At 33.2% G+C, this 16,535-nt stretch overlaps 2 long non-coding RNA genes across 3 annotated transcripts; one reads left to right on the plus strand and one right to left on the minus strand.

Moving 5' to 3' along the window:
* Positions 1–7,777: 7,777 nt before the first annotated feature.
* LOC136273707 (uncharacterized) lies at positions 7,778–12,252 on the minus strand. Of its 2 annotated transcripts, XR_010711932.1 has the most exons (7): positions 12,069–12,252; positions 11,738–11,806; positions 10,641–10,791; positions 10,160–10,276; positions 9,464–9,614; positions 9,016–9,214; positions 7,778–8,765 (listed from the first exon to the last, which is right to left on the minus strand). It is a non-coding gene; the product is annotated as an uncharacterized lncRNA (long non-coding RNA). The 2 variants fall into 2 exon arrangements; XR_010711933.1 differs by lacking the exon at positions 10,160–10,276 and having other exon boundaries at positions 12,069–12,153.
* On the plus strand, positions 10,685–11,839 carry LOC136273709 (uncharacterized). Its single transcript, XR_010711934.1, has 3 exons — positions 10,685–10,818; positions 11,010–11,093; positions 11,754–11,839. It is a non-coding gene; the product is annotated as an uncharacterized lncRNA (long non-coding RNA).
* Positions 12,253–16,535: the final 4,283 nt, after the last annotated feature.

Here is a 16,535-nt window from a genome sequence, read left to right on the forward strand (position 1 = left end):
GAAGTTATATCAAGAGAATTAATAAGACGGTTTTGCTATGGCATTTTCCTACGCAACAAGAATATTACTGTTGGAACAACTGAATATCCAAGTTACAATTGCCGCTCAATGTTTACTGTGATACAACTCAAGGAGCAATTACAGCATCAAACATTACGTAAAACTATCCAACATTTAGGAGCAGAGGTAGATAAGAGACTTGTGAATCAAATTGGGTCCAAAATAAAGACCAAATTAAAGCCAAGCTTCTCAGATTTAGAGTTCGAAATTTCGGATGACCAAGCCTTAAATGATGATGTAGTGAATGACGTTGCTGCTTACTTTTTCCCACCGATTAGAACTAATAATGTTCTTACCTTAGTTTCGACATTTGTTTGGTCCGCCAATGTCAATTCTACAATTTGGCGAGGAAAAGTTGCTGATGAAATCCACGACACAATAGACAGAAACAAGGCTGAGCTTTTGAGAAAATTTAGGGCTCAATTTAGAGAAATGTGTCTACAAACTGTACGGGAACTAAAAGCAGTATCATACACAATAGATGATTTTATACGCTGTGTAGGACACACTGAACAAGATGCTTGTAAGTAGCGCTTGTTTATCTACTATTAATGTAATGTTATTTGTAACTTCTTTCAAGCAACAAATACCTAACTGATATTAAGGGAAAAATAGGAATATGCCATGTGAACAATAAATTTTAAATCACACTTGAAAGTATTTTTTTTTATTACAGTGGTCAATGAATGGAAAAAAAGAGATATTCTCAAGAACAAAGATATTCTCAATACACATCCATCCGTACAAACGTATCTTGCTGGCACAAGAAACGGAATCCATGTTGTTAAAGTCTTCTTAACCGGTGATGACAAAAAACATGCCCAGGACTACTTACTTAAACAGTTTCCAGATGTTCCATTTGAATTTGTTGACGTTGACATAGAATCAAAGACTATTTTGGCTAATATTAGAAAGATAAATAAAAGTGAACAAAATGCGCCAGCAATTGACAAACAAACTCGTTTAAAAATGAATAAAGTTATCCAAAGCCACGCAGAAAAGGTTTTTGCAAATCACTCAAGCATCATTGGAATTGAGAAAAGTAACGTGAGGTCGAAAAATAACGTCATGGTAAATGGATTAAGCATAGTGCTGCTTTGTTTAGACGAGTCCATTTTGCCATTCGGGGAATCCCCATTACCCGAGAGCCTTGGAGATTACCCATGTGATGTTCGAAGAGAGTTTGTAATGTTTGGACATTGTAATAATTGTACAACTGTGAACATTGGCTGTAGTATTGGAATATCATCAGGTAAATCAGCTGGCTCAGTTGGATTTTTTGTAAAATCAAATGACTCTCAAGGCTTCTCTAAAAAAGGTTTTCTGACAGCTGCACATGTAGCCATTGAACATTGTGATGAGCTGTATGAAGGCAGTTTACTACTTTCTAAACATTCTCTTGCGCAGCAGTCCCATAAAATAATTCATCCTTCATGTGTCGATAATGCCGTTCATGTAGTAATAGGCGAAGTAATTGAGTCATTTTTTGAAAACTTTGGATCAAATGACATTGGAATCGATGCAGCATTTGTTCAAACAAATCAGCAACAATTAGGAGGTAGTGTGTGTTTCATTTCATTTCTTTCTGGAGCATTATTTATATACATTTAAAAAAAACTACCCATGGTTAGAAATTTATTAAAAAGAACAAAATACAACTGAGTGTTTATATTAAGTGTGCAACTCAAATTTTCATTTTTTTTTTATCTATCTTTTAGAGGAAATTCATCTAAATATAGCAGATGAAAACAATCTTGAATTTAATGGAAGTATGTTGGTTAAAAAAAAGAGGAAGAACCACTGGAGACACTATTGGAAAATTGGTCGATGAGTGTATGCATGTCTGTATTGACTCTTATGTATTTCAAAATTGCTTTGCCATCGAACAAATGGACATTGACACAATTTTTTTTGACAAAGGGGATTCCGGTTCTGGAGTATTTGTGATTGATGAAAGAGACAACTCTTTGAAACCTCTAGGTATTGCATTTGCCTTCTATTGTTCTAAGACAGCTGTTTGTAAAATAGGACAAATCACTGACGCATTTAATGTGTCTGTGTATGATCATGAAGAGCTGATGGATATATCATAAAGAACTGATATGTAATATCAAACAAAGAAGAAAAATGCAGTCTTAGTCTGTGATAGATTAACCAATTTTAATATTTTTAATTACACGTCATCCATATACGCAAAATGACTATTTTTTCTTGCTATGATGCATGTAAGAATTTCGAATATTTATGTTTTTGGTGGATTTTCTGTCGCTTTGTTTTATATTGCTTAAAGAACCTCAATTTATATTTAACGGGAACATTTGTATATTATCGTTCTTATTTTGCTCTCTCTTATCGTGTTTTAAAATGTTTAGATACTTTTTCTCCGTGCACAATAAATTCTAATATTTCAAATGCAATACTTTTTCGGGGAGGGGATGCAAGGTGTTGAGTGATGCTTCGTGACATTTGAGACTTCTTACTGCTTTGGTTAATACTGTAATTGTTCTTTAGTTTAGTTTGAACAATATTTTATTTACTTAATTGCTTATACACATTCTAATGACAGTTCATAGAAGATTGAGAATCAAACCAAATGGCTTATGTTAATCTCGCTCTCGTCAGTTTATAAATGAGAGGTGGGTAAACTTTTCAATTACACATAAATATGATTAGGAAACTTTAGGGGAAAGAAAATGAAAAGCGACAACAGAATAGCTGGAATTGAGTATTGGGACAATTGTATGAAGCCAATAGATAATGTCTTATTGTTCTTTATTACTCAGTGTGGACCTTGCATAGGTTGGACTGGGGTGTTGCTCAAACACGGAAAAGAAAACTGAACGGAAAGCGAAACGGAACGGGAAACGGAAAACCTTATCTAATGTTATTCACTTGATAGATCTGTTAATCATGCTTAACACATATGCTTTATGTAATTTTAGGAATACTGAATTTTTTATTTAAGAATAATATTATTTCCTCAAAATAAACATTACATGCATTGACCACTATATTCTGTTCCAAAATATCCTCGATTCACATTTTGCTGAATAACTATATACCTCATTGTTCAAGCGTTTCCTTTCAGAAGCATGAACAATTCTCATTATTCCTTCTGTAAAACGTCGATCCTATCTAGCTCATCAGCTGGTTTCAATACACGGCTAAAAATACAGAAGTATACAGGGTTTTGCATATTGAACAACCACTGGGGCCAAGCCCGTTTTAACTTTAATTTTACAGTACTTTCATTCTGCAGCCACATTGACTTCTGACATAGCCAGCCATTTTGACGTCTTGGAGAAAGACTGATTCTGATTGGACCATCAGGAAAATTAACCAATGAAATTGAATTTAACATTTTCTATCACAATGGCCGGTCTGGTCAGAAGTTGGTGTGGCTGCAGAACAAAAGTTCAGTCTGGAGAGTATTTAAGGACTTTTATCGGAATTTAAGGATGTAAGTTGCGTGCGTTTGATGTGAGATTTTAAAAGATTAGTTCGAATGTTTCTCGACTTGTTGCAATACTGCTGTTGTCATAGGCAAAATCCCATTGTGAGCCCTGGACCGGTAAATGTCCGAGTAAAAATAAACTGGCGACTTCGAGTGAATAATGATGTATATCCGCAACTAAGTTAAGGACGTCCATCCGTAAACCAATGAAAATAAGAGATGTTTTAATAATACATTTCTAAAGCTAAAGTAACTACTTATATATTCTTTATAAAAATAAAGTCTACATATGTTCAAACTGCATATATCCTCCCGTAAATTTTTGAACTAGTTGCAGTACCAAAATCAGCTGTTTATCACGTGACAGACTAAAAATAGACAAATATCACTCGTCCATTTTTATCACAGAAGTTCGAAGATATAGAGACTGATAATGCATGTGCGTTTTTTACTGATCAAAAGTGCTCAAATTTCTTAACCCAAAAAGTGTTGGGAGCAAGTCATACATTCACAACAACATATATATTTTTAACGTCGAACTTGCCATAACCCATGCATAATCACGACATGCTTTACTTACTTTTTAAAAATATATGTTAATTAAAGAATCCATAAATATAACCCAGCACTTTTCTTGGAGAGAATTACACACAGTTAACTATTCCACAAACGATATGTTTTTAAATGTAGAAATTATCTTCGAACTATGTGATTTTTCATAACAGACGCTGATATTTCACGCAAGAAGCATAATTTCAAACGCACGGCTGATTGCGATCAAGGACAGATAACTCTAATTCATTTATAAGTTTGTAGAGCGCGAAATTTGAGTGCATAATAAAAAAATGTTTATTTCACACTTTCATTTACGTTTGCAATATATGCAACATCTAAGATATTTTTATCAAATGAAATTTTGTTTTCAGATTGCAATCCAGCTCTGCTGATGTAAAACCAGCCATTATTCCTCCTTTCACGACAGTGCCGCCACCAAGCTTTTAAGATCATCCCTATCTCAACTATACTGGAATATCCCCTTGTATGCTACCGCATTTCAAGAATTTGTGATTTTTTTTACTTATGAATAAATGATATGATATTGATTTATTGGTTTTTTTTTATCTAAGCCTACAAGAACTTAGTAATAACAAATGTCATTCAATATAAACTTGGATCCGCCACCAACAGCTCAAGAGCTATTGCATAGCCTTTAAAGAGCAGCAGGTAAAACCATAAAAAATTGTATGAATCATAAGAAACAAATAACAAGAATTATAAAAATTAAGTATTCTTTATTCAAACAAAATATCACCCACATGTATTTTTACAATTAAAAAGCATATTGACTTGTTTGAGAACAGATAATCTCCAACACAAAAAAGCTTTGTGTATAAGATTAATAAAAAATAGTAAATTTGTAAAAATGTAACAAAAAACCTAAAATTAAAAATCATGGACCTCTTTTTTTTTTAATCAAAACCCCCACAAACGCAAACCATTTTTTTTTTATTTTAAATGTTTTTCAAAATTTAATTTAATATTATTAGCACATCCTCCCCTCACATGTACAGTAAAAAAATTCAAATCTAGGGAAAAAAATTACCAATTTTTCTGAAAATCTTGCATATTTTTTTATTTGAGATTAATAGTGTGCAACAATCATGGCTGATGTGCAATATCATGTTCCTGACCTTGAAATGTGAAATTTAAAAAACAACAACAAAATGTAAGTAAGAAAAGCAACAATGACATTCAAAATCATTAGTGATACCAAGAGATCAAAATAATAATGAATTTTTGCAATTTTGCGAAAGTTATTATTGGTCGAAGTAGTAAAGATCCTGAATCTATCAAGTGGTGGTCAACCAGGGAAAATGACATAAATTCCATTTCAAATGTGAAATCTTCAAATAAATCACCATCATTTAGATTTAATTTCTACAACAATGTCATGCACAGATATCCAAAAATGCATTTGCCATATGACAAGTTTGTACGTCAATTACCACGACTGCAAAACTACCTAGCCCTGCCTAAATACTGGAGAGACAACAACAAAAATGGACAAAGAAAAGAGTTTCTTGAGCATTTTTCGTTGCAAAAATGGGAATCATTGTCTAACAAAGAAAAACTGGACCACAGAATACATGATTGTCCCCCTTGTGAACATTCAAAACTTCTGAATTATTCTGTACTACACAAGTCTGCAACAGAATCTACAAAAAAATTGATTCATTTGTCCAATAAAATTGTAAATGAACTTGACAACAAAAACAACATAGGGGTACACAAAATACTAAATGTTTTTGAACCTATCTTTGAGGAAAAATTTCAAACAAATCTGAAAACTGTAGTTTCAAAACGATACAACTTAACAGAAAAACTGCCCAGTGAGCAGAAACGCAAACAGAAAACAATGCCAACAAGGGAAAACACAAACAAAATAAACAAAATCATTACCAACAATGAAAATGAATTGCAAAATTTTTTGGCATCAGGTAAATCCTACAGCCAATTTGACAGAGACAGATTAGGTATGTTTTTTGAAAAAACACAATCAGCAAGGGAGAGAACTATTCTTACCTCCAAAAAAATCAAGGAAGGTGTTAAAAAAGCTAAAAACCATGTAGGAAATATGAATAACTATTCTTTCGACCGTCAGGGTTTCCTTACTTACATGAAAAAACTTCCCTCTGGTTCAAAGGTCATCTGGCGGTACTTAGCCATCAAATTCCATGTTAAGAACAAATCAGGTCAATTTCCTAAAAATGCTGGTCAAGTTCTGATGACATTCGCTACGCAAAATGGTATTGACACCGACCAGTTTAACGAGTGTAAGAGAGTAAGTGGAAGAGATTTTCTTCTAAGAATTCGAAGATCCAGACAAAAAATTTACAGAAACATATCAATTCTGACCCCAAGACCAGCTAGAAAATTAATGGCGGAGGTACATAGTAAACTTGAAAACAGAGAACTCTATATTGGAGAAAAAATAGCTCCCAAAATGTTCAAATCCAACAGAATTGACAAATCAGGAACACTTACCGAATTAGACTACACAGTGTATGGGAGAATGATCCCACTGACAAAAATAATTCAACATATGAGAGAAATGCACAAGGATTATCAACGGGAAACAGAGGCCAATGAAACTCATACAAGACATCTCAAGATTTGGCATGACCATTCAGACATACTGAACCATACGTACATCTCCATCATGGTCAGCACACTGTATGATACTGCCTCCTTCATCACAGATGAAGAATACAGAGCCAAGTACCCAGAACGCCCACCAGCAGATGTTCAAGCTATGGTTGAAATGCCCTTCCTCTACGTACTTGGCCAGTCATCTAGCAGTGATGTAGACCAGTTGTCATACATACCAGTCCGAGTTGACGACCTTCAGAATCTAAAGGCACAGAGTGTAGAGGTCCGGTATGTCATGAGATTCTTTAGTGGAGATGGTCCGGCCCGCCAATTTGAAGCTGGTCACCAAAGAGAGGGAAATTTTGCTTGTTTATGTGGCATTCCATCAAAAGACCACATGAATTTAGAAAATGCTTTCCATATTGATGTTCTGTCCTTGCAAGAAAGACTTGAGATCTTTAAAGAAGAGATGCTGTGGAAAGGATTTTCACTGATGCGACCATCACCATTTGCCAACTTGAAGAAGCAAGATATTATGAGAGACCTCGTTGCAAGGGGCCATGATACAGATGACAAGAACAAAATTGAATTGCAGGAGGAACTAAGTAACACTTTAAGAGGCATTCAGAGACCACCAGCCATGTTTTCTACACCTGAAGATGTCTTTGATCTTCTGCATGATTACGAAGTGCCACCAGGTGAGCCCCTCCATGACATTACAAATGTAGTGCAAAATCTGATAACCGAGCTTCCCTACCATATTAGCAACCCTGATACACTTAAGGACTTTGAGAAGTTTTCGACTGCAACCATAGGTGACAAAAACCAAATTAAAGGATCAGATGCTCGCCTCTTTGCAGTCAAGCTTGCTATGTTTGCCCATTTGAAGTTCTCAGAAAAAAAAAATCAGTAAAGATATTTACGACCTTTACACATCATTAGTAGAAATAATATCCATTTGCTATAGTCCATATGAACAGAGAACACAAAAGAAAATTCTTCGACTGTACAATCTATGCTTTAAATTCAGCATCCTTTCAAAAACAATTATCAGCATACCAAAGAAAATTGACTGCAAGAAAATTTTATGGCTGCCACTTTCATAGCCTGACCGTTCACACACCTGAAACTTACAGATTAGTGTGTCTACGCTCACTCATACCAGAGCAAGAGGAAAGGACATTTGGTGATCTTTGCAGCATTTCCTTAAATACAGCCAACAGGCAATGCGGCAAAATAATCGACAATGCTGTGTTAAGATACAATGCCCAACAGATGAGTGGAACAAAAAAAGACTATGTACGACACCAAGAATCAATTATTAGCCACCAGGCAAAACTCCTACTAAAGCCAGAGAACACAAAATTTGATATAGATTTTATACGCAGAAGACCAACTCTATTTCAAGCACATTACCAGAGAATTGCTGACTTCATGTATGGTGGAGAAAACATGTGGTGGTCGTTAATTGACGGCAGTGTGATGTTTCATGATGGACCTGACGAGCTAGGTAGTTCTTCATACCCTCCCTTACTTCATTTTCGCTCCTCGTCTAACAAGGACCTACAAATGCTCCTGGCAGAGGACTGGAGGAAGTGTGTCCAGGACTGCAAAGCATCGGAACTGATTCTGCCGCTCTACAAGATCAAGATATATGAAGAGGGAAAACTTTGCACCATTTTCAAAAATGAAGGTAGGTACAGTGTACTGTATACAGCACATCTCTTAATCTTATATATGTACTTTGATTTAACAAGAGCCCCATGCAATTCATTTTTACACCCCATTTTCATAGGAAAGTCAACAATTTTGGATGGTCAATGAAAAAATCTTTACTGAAATATATATTCAATGGTTTTCCAGCATTCATTCACCGAACATCATTAAGTGTAGAGAACCAGGAAATTGTACCACAGAGAACAGGAGAAGATTCAGTCCAAGTTCCTCGAGTAGAGCCAGTTTTGGAAGCAGGTGAAGAAGTTCCTCGAGTAGAGCCAGTTTTGGAACCAGGTGAAGAAGTTCCTCGAGTAGAGCCAGTTTTGGAAGCAGGTGAAGATTCAGTTCAAGTTCCTCAAGTAGAGCCAGTTTTGGTACCAGGTATCTACAATACACTTATTTTGTAATAATTTAATTCTGGTTGTAACACGATTTCTGATTGGCTAAAAAAATGTATTATATCGTATCAAGAGTGTTGCCTACGTCACAGTAAAACTAACGTCAAAAATGTATCAATCCACCTGTCAACAATTTTGGATGGTCAATGAATAAATCTTTACTGAAATATATATTCAATGGTTTTCCAGCATTCATTCACCGAACATCATCAAGTGTAGAGAACCATGAAAATGTACCACAGAGAACAGGAGAAGATTCAGTCCAAGTTCCTCGAGTAGAGCCAGTTTTGGAACCAGGTGAAGATTCAGTTCAAGTTTCTCAAGTAGAGCCAGTTTTGGAACCAGGTGAAGAAGTTCCTCGAGTAGAGCCAGTTTTGGAACCAGGTGAAGATTCAGTCCAAGTTTCTCAAGTAGAGCCAGTTTTGGAACCAGGTATCTACAATACACTTATTTTGTAATAATTTAATTCTGGTTGTAACATGATTTCTGATTGGCTAAAATTTTTTTTATATCGTATCAAGAGTGTTGACTACATCACAGTAAAACTAACGTCAAAAATGTATCAATCCATATTTCAACAATTTTGGATGGTCAATGAATAAATATTTACTAAAAAATATATTCAATGATTTTCCAGCATTCATTTACCGAACATCATCTAGTGTAGAGAACCATGAAAATGTACCACAGAGAACAGGAGAAGATTCAGTCCAAGTTCCTCGAGTTGAGCCAGTTTTGGAAGCAGGTGAAGAAGTTCCTCGAGAAGAGCCAGTTTTGGAAGCAGGTGAAGATTCAGTTCAAGTTCCTCAAGTAGAGCCAGTTTTGGAACCAGGTATCTACAATACACTTATTTTGTAATAATTTAATTCTGGTTGTAACACGATTTCTGATTGGCTAAAAAAATGTTTTATATCGTATCAAGAATGTTGCCTACGTCACAGTTAAACTAACGTCAAAAATGTATCAATCCACCTGATGTTACGTTTGAATATTGTACAATTTGATGTCATTTTGAAGGTCAAATGACTGTTTTTATCTACAACTACAATGTAATTACAAAAAATTAAATTATAAGCAGCCAATTCATTCCTTGAATACTGTGAAATCATTAGATTTTGTGGTGGCTCAATTTTCGTGGAATTCGTGGGTACCTCTCATCCACGAATTAACACCCCCCACGAATTAATAAATTAGAGCTATAAAGTGATATTCCTCTTGCATGTATACGAAAATACACGAAATTACATCCCCATGAACCTGTAAAATTTAAGCAATCCACGAAAATTGGCCCCCACGAATTTTAATGATTCCACAGTATGTGAAAGATAACTATATAACAAAAAATTATGATGCATAATATGTAGCAGCTTTGTAGATGTACTTTTTAAATTGAAATATCCCATTTGGCTTGGCATTTGATTGTACATGTTATTACCACTATCTACTGCCTAAATACCATCTACTGTTGTCAGTGGGAGTTGCATTCATGATATTTTATCTGTAACAAAATTAGAAATACATACCATATTACTGAGATTTCTTTCGTCACCGAGACATGTACTGACACAAGTGCTCCATTTATTGATACTGGAACAATGCATGATAATAATTCACAACCGAATGAAGTTTCAAGCCAATTTAGCATAAGAAACAGAGGTAATTTTACAAAGGTGACAATAAATTGATAGAAAAAATAAAACACAAAAAGTGCTTGGTATTACATTATTATTGTTGTCAATTAAATACCAGGGTATTCAAATATTTTAAAGTCAATTAATACCCACATAATGATTTTCCCCGATAAAAATCTGTTTTATTTTGTAAATTTTGTTTTAATCATAGAATATTAACATAGTTCATACTTAATGCTTTTCTCCCATTGATCCATCAATCACTTCTTAGATTTGATTCAAGATGAACCAACAGGCACAAAAAACCAGAAACAAGAGAAAGATGCATCAGATGAGCAGGAACCAGTAGGCGTTGTGGCATCAATTCAAGACACACTCAAAGCTAATGAAAATGAAATACAAGAAAGAGGTACATTGTAATTAGAAATAGATTGAGTCAAAGTTAATTTACATAAATAGTGAATCAATGCACTAATCACATCTCCACAACCTTGTCTTGAATTTTAATCTTGTATTAAATCGAAATTTTCAATCAAAATATGATATTAAATATCTTATTATTGATTTATAGGATCTTATCTAAATGAAAATATATTTCAGATTCTGCCGATACATTGAATAATGATAAGGAAAACAATAGAGGTGAACACATTTCAACTGTGTCTGCAAAGACAACACTCCCAGGTAATACAAACATTTCAGGTGGAATAACACATCATTACAAAATGGCTGACCTCTGATCGAAACAACATTTATTTACTGAATAGAAATTTTTAGATATTCATTTTTCATCCTAAACTGCAAATTTTTTGACTTATGTACAGTTTATTTATCATTAATAATCTTTCATAATCAAATAATCGTTCATAATCAAATAATCTACTCTTAATTTAAATGAATTTTTCAAGGTGTGTTATTCAACCTTAAAAATATATCACACTTTCAGGTGGCATGAACATGTAAAATATCGCAATCAAATATTTTTTTTTTTTATTTCATGTTTAATGTGTACACTAACATACAAATCAACTATCACTTATTATAACCATTTTTAATGCTAACCGTAAATTAGTTCTTTGAGTTTTTGCTAATTTTGGCAGTGGGGGGAAGGATCATTACCTATCTATTTTTTTTTTTGGGGGGGGGGGCATTTCTCAACAAAGTAATTAAAAGATAGCTTTTTATGTTAATATCTTTGAAATATAAAAATTACCAGTTATTTTAGTAATTCCCTCATGTTTTGAATCTTGTATAACATGTATATCTTCAAACATTTTAAGACAAAATTATGCATCAAAAGACAAAGACTTGGGAAAAAACTTAAGTACCTTTCATTTTCTTAAGTTCTCAGAATCAGAGAGCATGATGGGATCAAAGCTGCAGAAAACAGACGTGGCCTGAAAAGAGCAAGAAAGAACCCTATAGATGGTAAAAAAAAATAATCAAAAATGCATGATATATCTTATAAAACATGCAAGTCTGTATTAACATATATGTCAAGTTTTACAATCTTATTACAGTTTACTCTGTTCAAAAGAAGTCATGCAAGAGGAAGCTCTTTACAGATGTAAAAGGTATATGCACTTTTGAAAATATGATAAATTAAATAAAAAGAAAATATATGTCACATAAATACATTTAAATTGATGTATTTTTTACCTCATTAGATTCAGACTCAACTGTCTCCATGGTTGCAGCACTTCTGCCAAGTGATGACCCAACTGTCAAGGAGTTTCTAAAGCATAGGAGAATCCTCAAAAGCACGAATGATAAACTTCTTAAAAACTTCTACGACGCAGCTTTAGCTAAACTCCAAACAGCCATCATCAGAAGGCACAGAGAGCTAATGGAAAAGAAGGATGAGAAATCACATCCGCTCATTAAAATTTCAGAAAAACTCTTAGTTCATTGGAATATCTATCACTTTTAATCAATGTTTGCCGTGAATATGCAAAGGCAGTATTTTTCTTCAATATGACAAGGCAATTATTTCCCTTGATAATCATTAAATTATTTTGTATTACTGTAAAGTGTAAATTAGAAAAATTTCTTTGCTGATTTGTAAGTTAAAAAAAAATTCTTGTATATATAAAAAAGAACATATATAATTGTCTACATGTCTAATACATAACAGGAATTTCAGAGACCTTTCTAAAATTACCAGCAATAGATTTTTTTTTTGCACAGTTGTATATTTTAAATTCTACAACTAATCAGTTTACAGATGTCACTCAATGCATCATTAAAAACTTGTCTTGATCTTTAAAGTCTATGTAAAAGATCATATTAAGTAAATTCTAGTGAATTCTGAAATTCAGAAGGGGCATAGAGAGCAAAGCAAACAAGCCCTTTCCTAATTGCTAGATTTTACCTATAAATGCATTGTAACTTACTTAGAAATTTCTCAATAGCTGATAAAAAAATTATGCACCAATCAAATATTTTCTCTTTTGTTTTTGTTTCTTCGAGCATTCAATCTAAAATTGTATTCACCAGATTCTAATGTGAAAAGGGAAAAAAATATGACGGACAAGACCGAGATTCGAACCAGATACCCCTAGACAGGTGCTCTACCAACTGATTTATTTGGCCACTGGCATTCAAACCGGTCTGACCATCACAAATTTAATATTAGGCAAGGTATTCATATTAATGTAGCTATACTTCATTAACATGTAACTATTGTGAATTTACATGTACAAATAATTGCCTCTGCAAAAAATGACTAAAATGTTTTTAGTGTCATCGAAAGTAATTTTAATTTAGCATTTAATCTCAAGTGAGCCAAGTTACTTTTTTGAGGCTAATAATCCAAACTTGTTTTAGAGGAACATTTTTTTTCAATTCAAACATGTGATTGTGCAATAGTTGTACAACACAATTTATAAAATATAACCGGATTCATTCAAGTCAATCTGATTTAAAAAAAAGATCTTCATAATAGTGATGTTCCAATCATCGATTATAATAGAAAATTAATTGATTGTTACTGCATTCTAAGCGCTCGATTATAAAATGTTTCATTACAATTAATCAGTTGAGTTTTTTTACTTTCAACAAGTGCATATCATAAGCAGAATATTCTAGAGGCAGACCATCAAAACCCCAACAAGGGGCGCGGTCTAAAAATGGCTGACATGTCAGATGAGCTAGATCCCTACCCTAAAAAAATAATGCACATTCTCATGTTTGGACATATTTTAGTTTCAAGAAAGTTTATGTTGAACCATCTACTAAAGAAAATCTTTGGAATACAACATTTTATAGCAAGAAATATTCAGTAAACTAAAATACAAAAGGCCTAGTAACAAGTCAGTTAACTGTATTTTGTTAAGTTACATTTATTTAGCTATGAAATAGAAAAAAAAATTGCTTACAATCGATAATTAGCTTCTGGAAGTTGCAGGGAACCGATTATCGATTATGAAAATCTCACGGATTCCCATTACTACCGGTTCTTCATTTTAAATATCAGACAGTATTGTCACACAGTTTTCGTGTGAAACGCGAGAGATAACGCAGTTTCCAAAAAAAAAACAATATTTACAACACAGTGCAGCAATGCGAGTGCATATTGTCAAATAATAATGTTCAGCAATGTGTAATTAAACAAAATCAGTAAAAATTAATTGTACAAGATCTTATCTAATAAATGAAAGAGCAATGCATTTCTTGGCTTAAGACAGGAACACATTTACTACAACAATCATATCTGATCAAAAGAAAGCACATGGTGGTTGATATTTTCATTAAAACGTTGATTATTTAATTAAAGGAAAAATATACAGGAAATCCGAATTAATGTCCACAGACATTAACGTTATATCATCAAATAGCCGATAACTGGTACGGTAAATTGTCAAAACTCAGCAAATTATGTGTGTTCTAAAAAGTACAAAAACAAGATGTTTTGGGTCCTTAATCTCAATAAAACCAAACAGAGTTACAACTTACAAGATTAAAATTTATTTGTTTATACCAAAATATTAAGAATTAAGGAAATATGACAAGAAAACGCTCAATTTAAGCCGATAACTGGTACATAACCATTATGGCAATATTTCCTATCATGAATATGTCATTTGTTTATTTAATTCATAACTACTATTAATTACGTGTAAAATTCTCATCAAGACAGACATGCTTTTGGCTACCATCGATTTAATAAGTGCGAAGTCCAGCTACAGCCTAGAATGTCGATTTAAATAAATCACGCATTCAAAACTTGGTTGGTTTAATTTATATGAATGGCGTGTGTATCAGTACATACCTGTAAAATCATCACCTGTTTTTCGTCAATGTCAAATATTTACAACCGAACAGCAATGGTAATAACAATTGTTCACATTTTATAGGAGATTAAAAGTTTATAACACATTAAATCGGTCCTACAATATTTTGAATCATCGTGCAAAAGTTTAAAAAAAAAATGACATGGCCGATAGCGGAGACACATGCGACCACGCTAAACGTTCAGATATTAATTGTTTTCGTCGATAACTTACAAGCTCAACAATAAAAACAGAAAACAAAGTTAAACTGTTTGTAAACATACCGTAAGATCAGTCTGTTGCACGATTTCTTCTTCTAAGATATGCATTTTCTCCGTATACATCCTACTTTCCCCTCGCACCTGCAGGCCAAACTATCAACACGTGTCAAGAGCTCTTAAGACATCGATCGACGTATGCGCATGCGCAAAATAAAGCAGCAAATCAGGAAAGTAAAGGAATTATACATTTACAAGTGAATTTATTTAGTGCAATAGTTCTATTATGCATAAAATGTTAAAATACGTAAGTTAAATATTCACCATCTGGTAATTTAACTCTTTTTCGATGAAAAGTGTTGAAGCAGAAGAATGCTAGTATGACGTCACAAATCACATCACATTTTTCGCGGAATTTTTGAAGGCTCTGAAGTCCGTGGGAAGCTTTAACATAGCTGCGTCTCCGCTATATTAAGACCCATCAACTTGAAATTCGGCATGAGTGTATCTTAGGCATTACTTTTCATAAAAATACATGCATATTGCAAGTGTTTTAAAAAATAATTGATTTACTAGGCTTTTGAAGCAAGCTGGTAGTTTTTTTTATCTTGGTCAGAGTTCGACCCCTTTCTTTATTTATCGTTACACTGAAATTAATGTTAAAACGGGCTTGGCCCCTGTGATTTCAACAGACCCGGATGATAACGTTGAAAAATTGTGAAAGGTCTTTTGAGTGACTTCCAAATGAAGAAAAGGTGTCATCATTTCCAATATAAATCTCCGTGTGAAATCTGTTTTCGATTCTGTGAATTTTTCCGATTTAAAATAAAAATGTGTCAATGACGTTTTTTGGATATTTCTCGTTTCATCAATTTCAATTGCATCTTTTACAGTTTTGTGGGTTTTTTTTAAATCATCCAAATGTGCTGCATGGGTATTTTGAGATCGACAGACTATAGTCCCAACTTATAATCGGAAAATCAAACCAGGCAACGTCTAGAGCTCTCCATTCGGATCATATGTATATATCTGGAATGTGAACAACTGCCAAGTAATGCAAACATAAACAAATTGCATAGCTAAAAATACTAGTTTCACTAAGTACCGGGTATTTGAATGTATTTTTATGTTTACACGTAAGTGTCGTCACTCGTACGGGTTTTTTTATTCTCATCATAATGATACTGTATCGCCTGTATGATTTAAGATAGTATAGAACACCGAAAATTCAATGTTGATGTAAGTATATATATATATATATATATATATATATATATATATATATATATATATATATATATATATATATATATATATATATATATATATACATGTACATCATATTTGAAATATAAAAATACTCATCTAACTGCCTACGTTATGCTGATATGCCTGCAATACTATACAAGAAAAATAAGTAAAAAGTTACAGCAAATTTACTCGTTTAATCATGTTAAAGCTGCTTGGTCCGATTTTTTTTGTAATTACAGTATCAAATTTTTTTTCATACAAATTATTTAGCTTAGAAAGTTATGGACTTTCTCCTATTTACACCAGTAGGATCAATCTCCTTTCAAAGTTAGAAATATTCAAAGTAAATAAAAAATAATTTCTCTTTAGGCAAACGAAAAACAAAC

The sequence above is a fragment of the Magallana gigas genome, chromosome 1 (assembly GCF_963853765.1).
Source record: "Magallana gigas chromosome 1, xbMagGiga1.1, whole genome shotgun sequence".
NCBI classification, from domain to species: domain Eukaryota; kingdom Metazoa; phylum Mollusca; class Bivalvia; order Ostreida; family Ostreidae; genus Magallana; species Magallana gigas.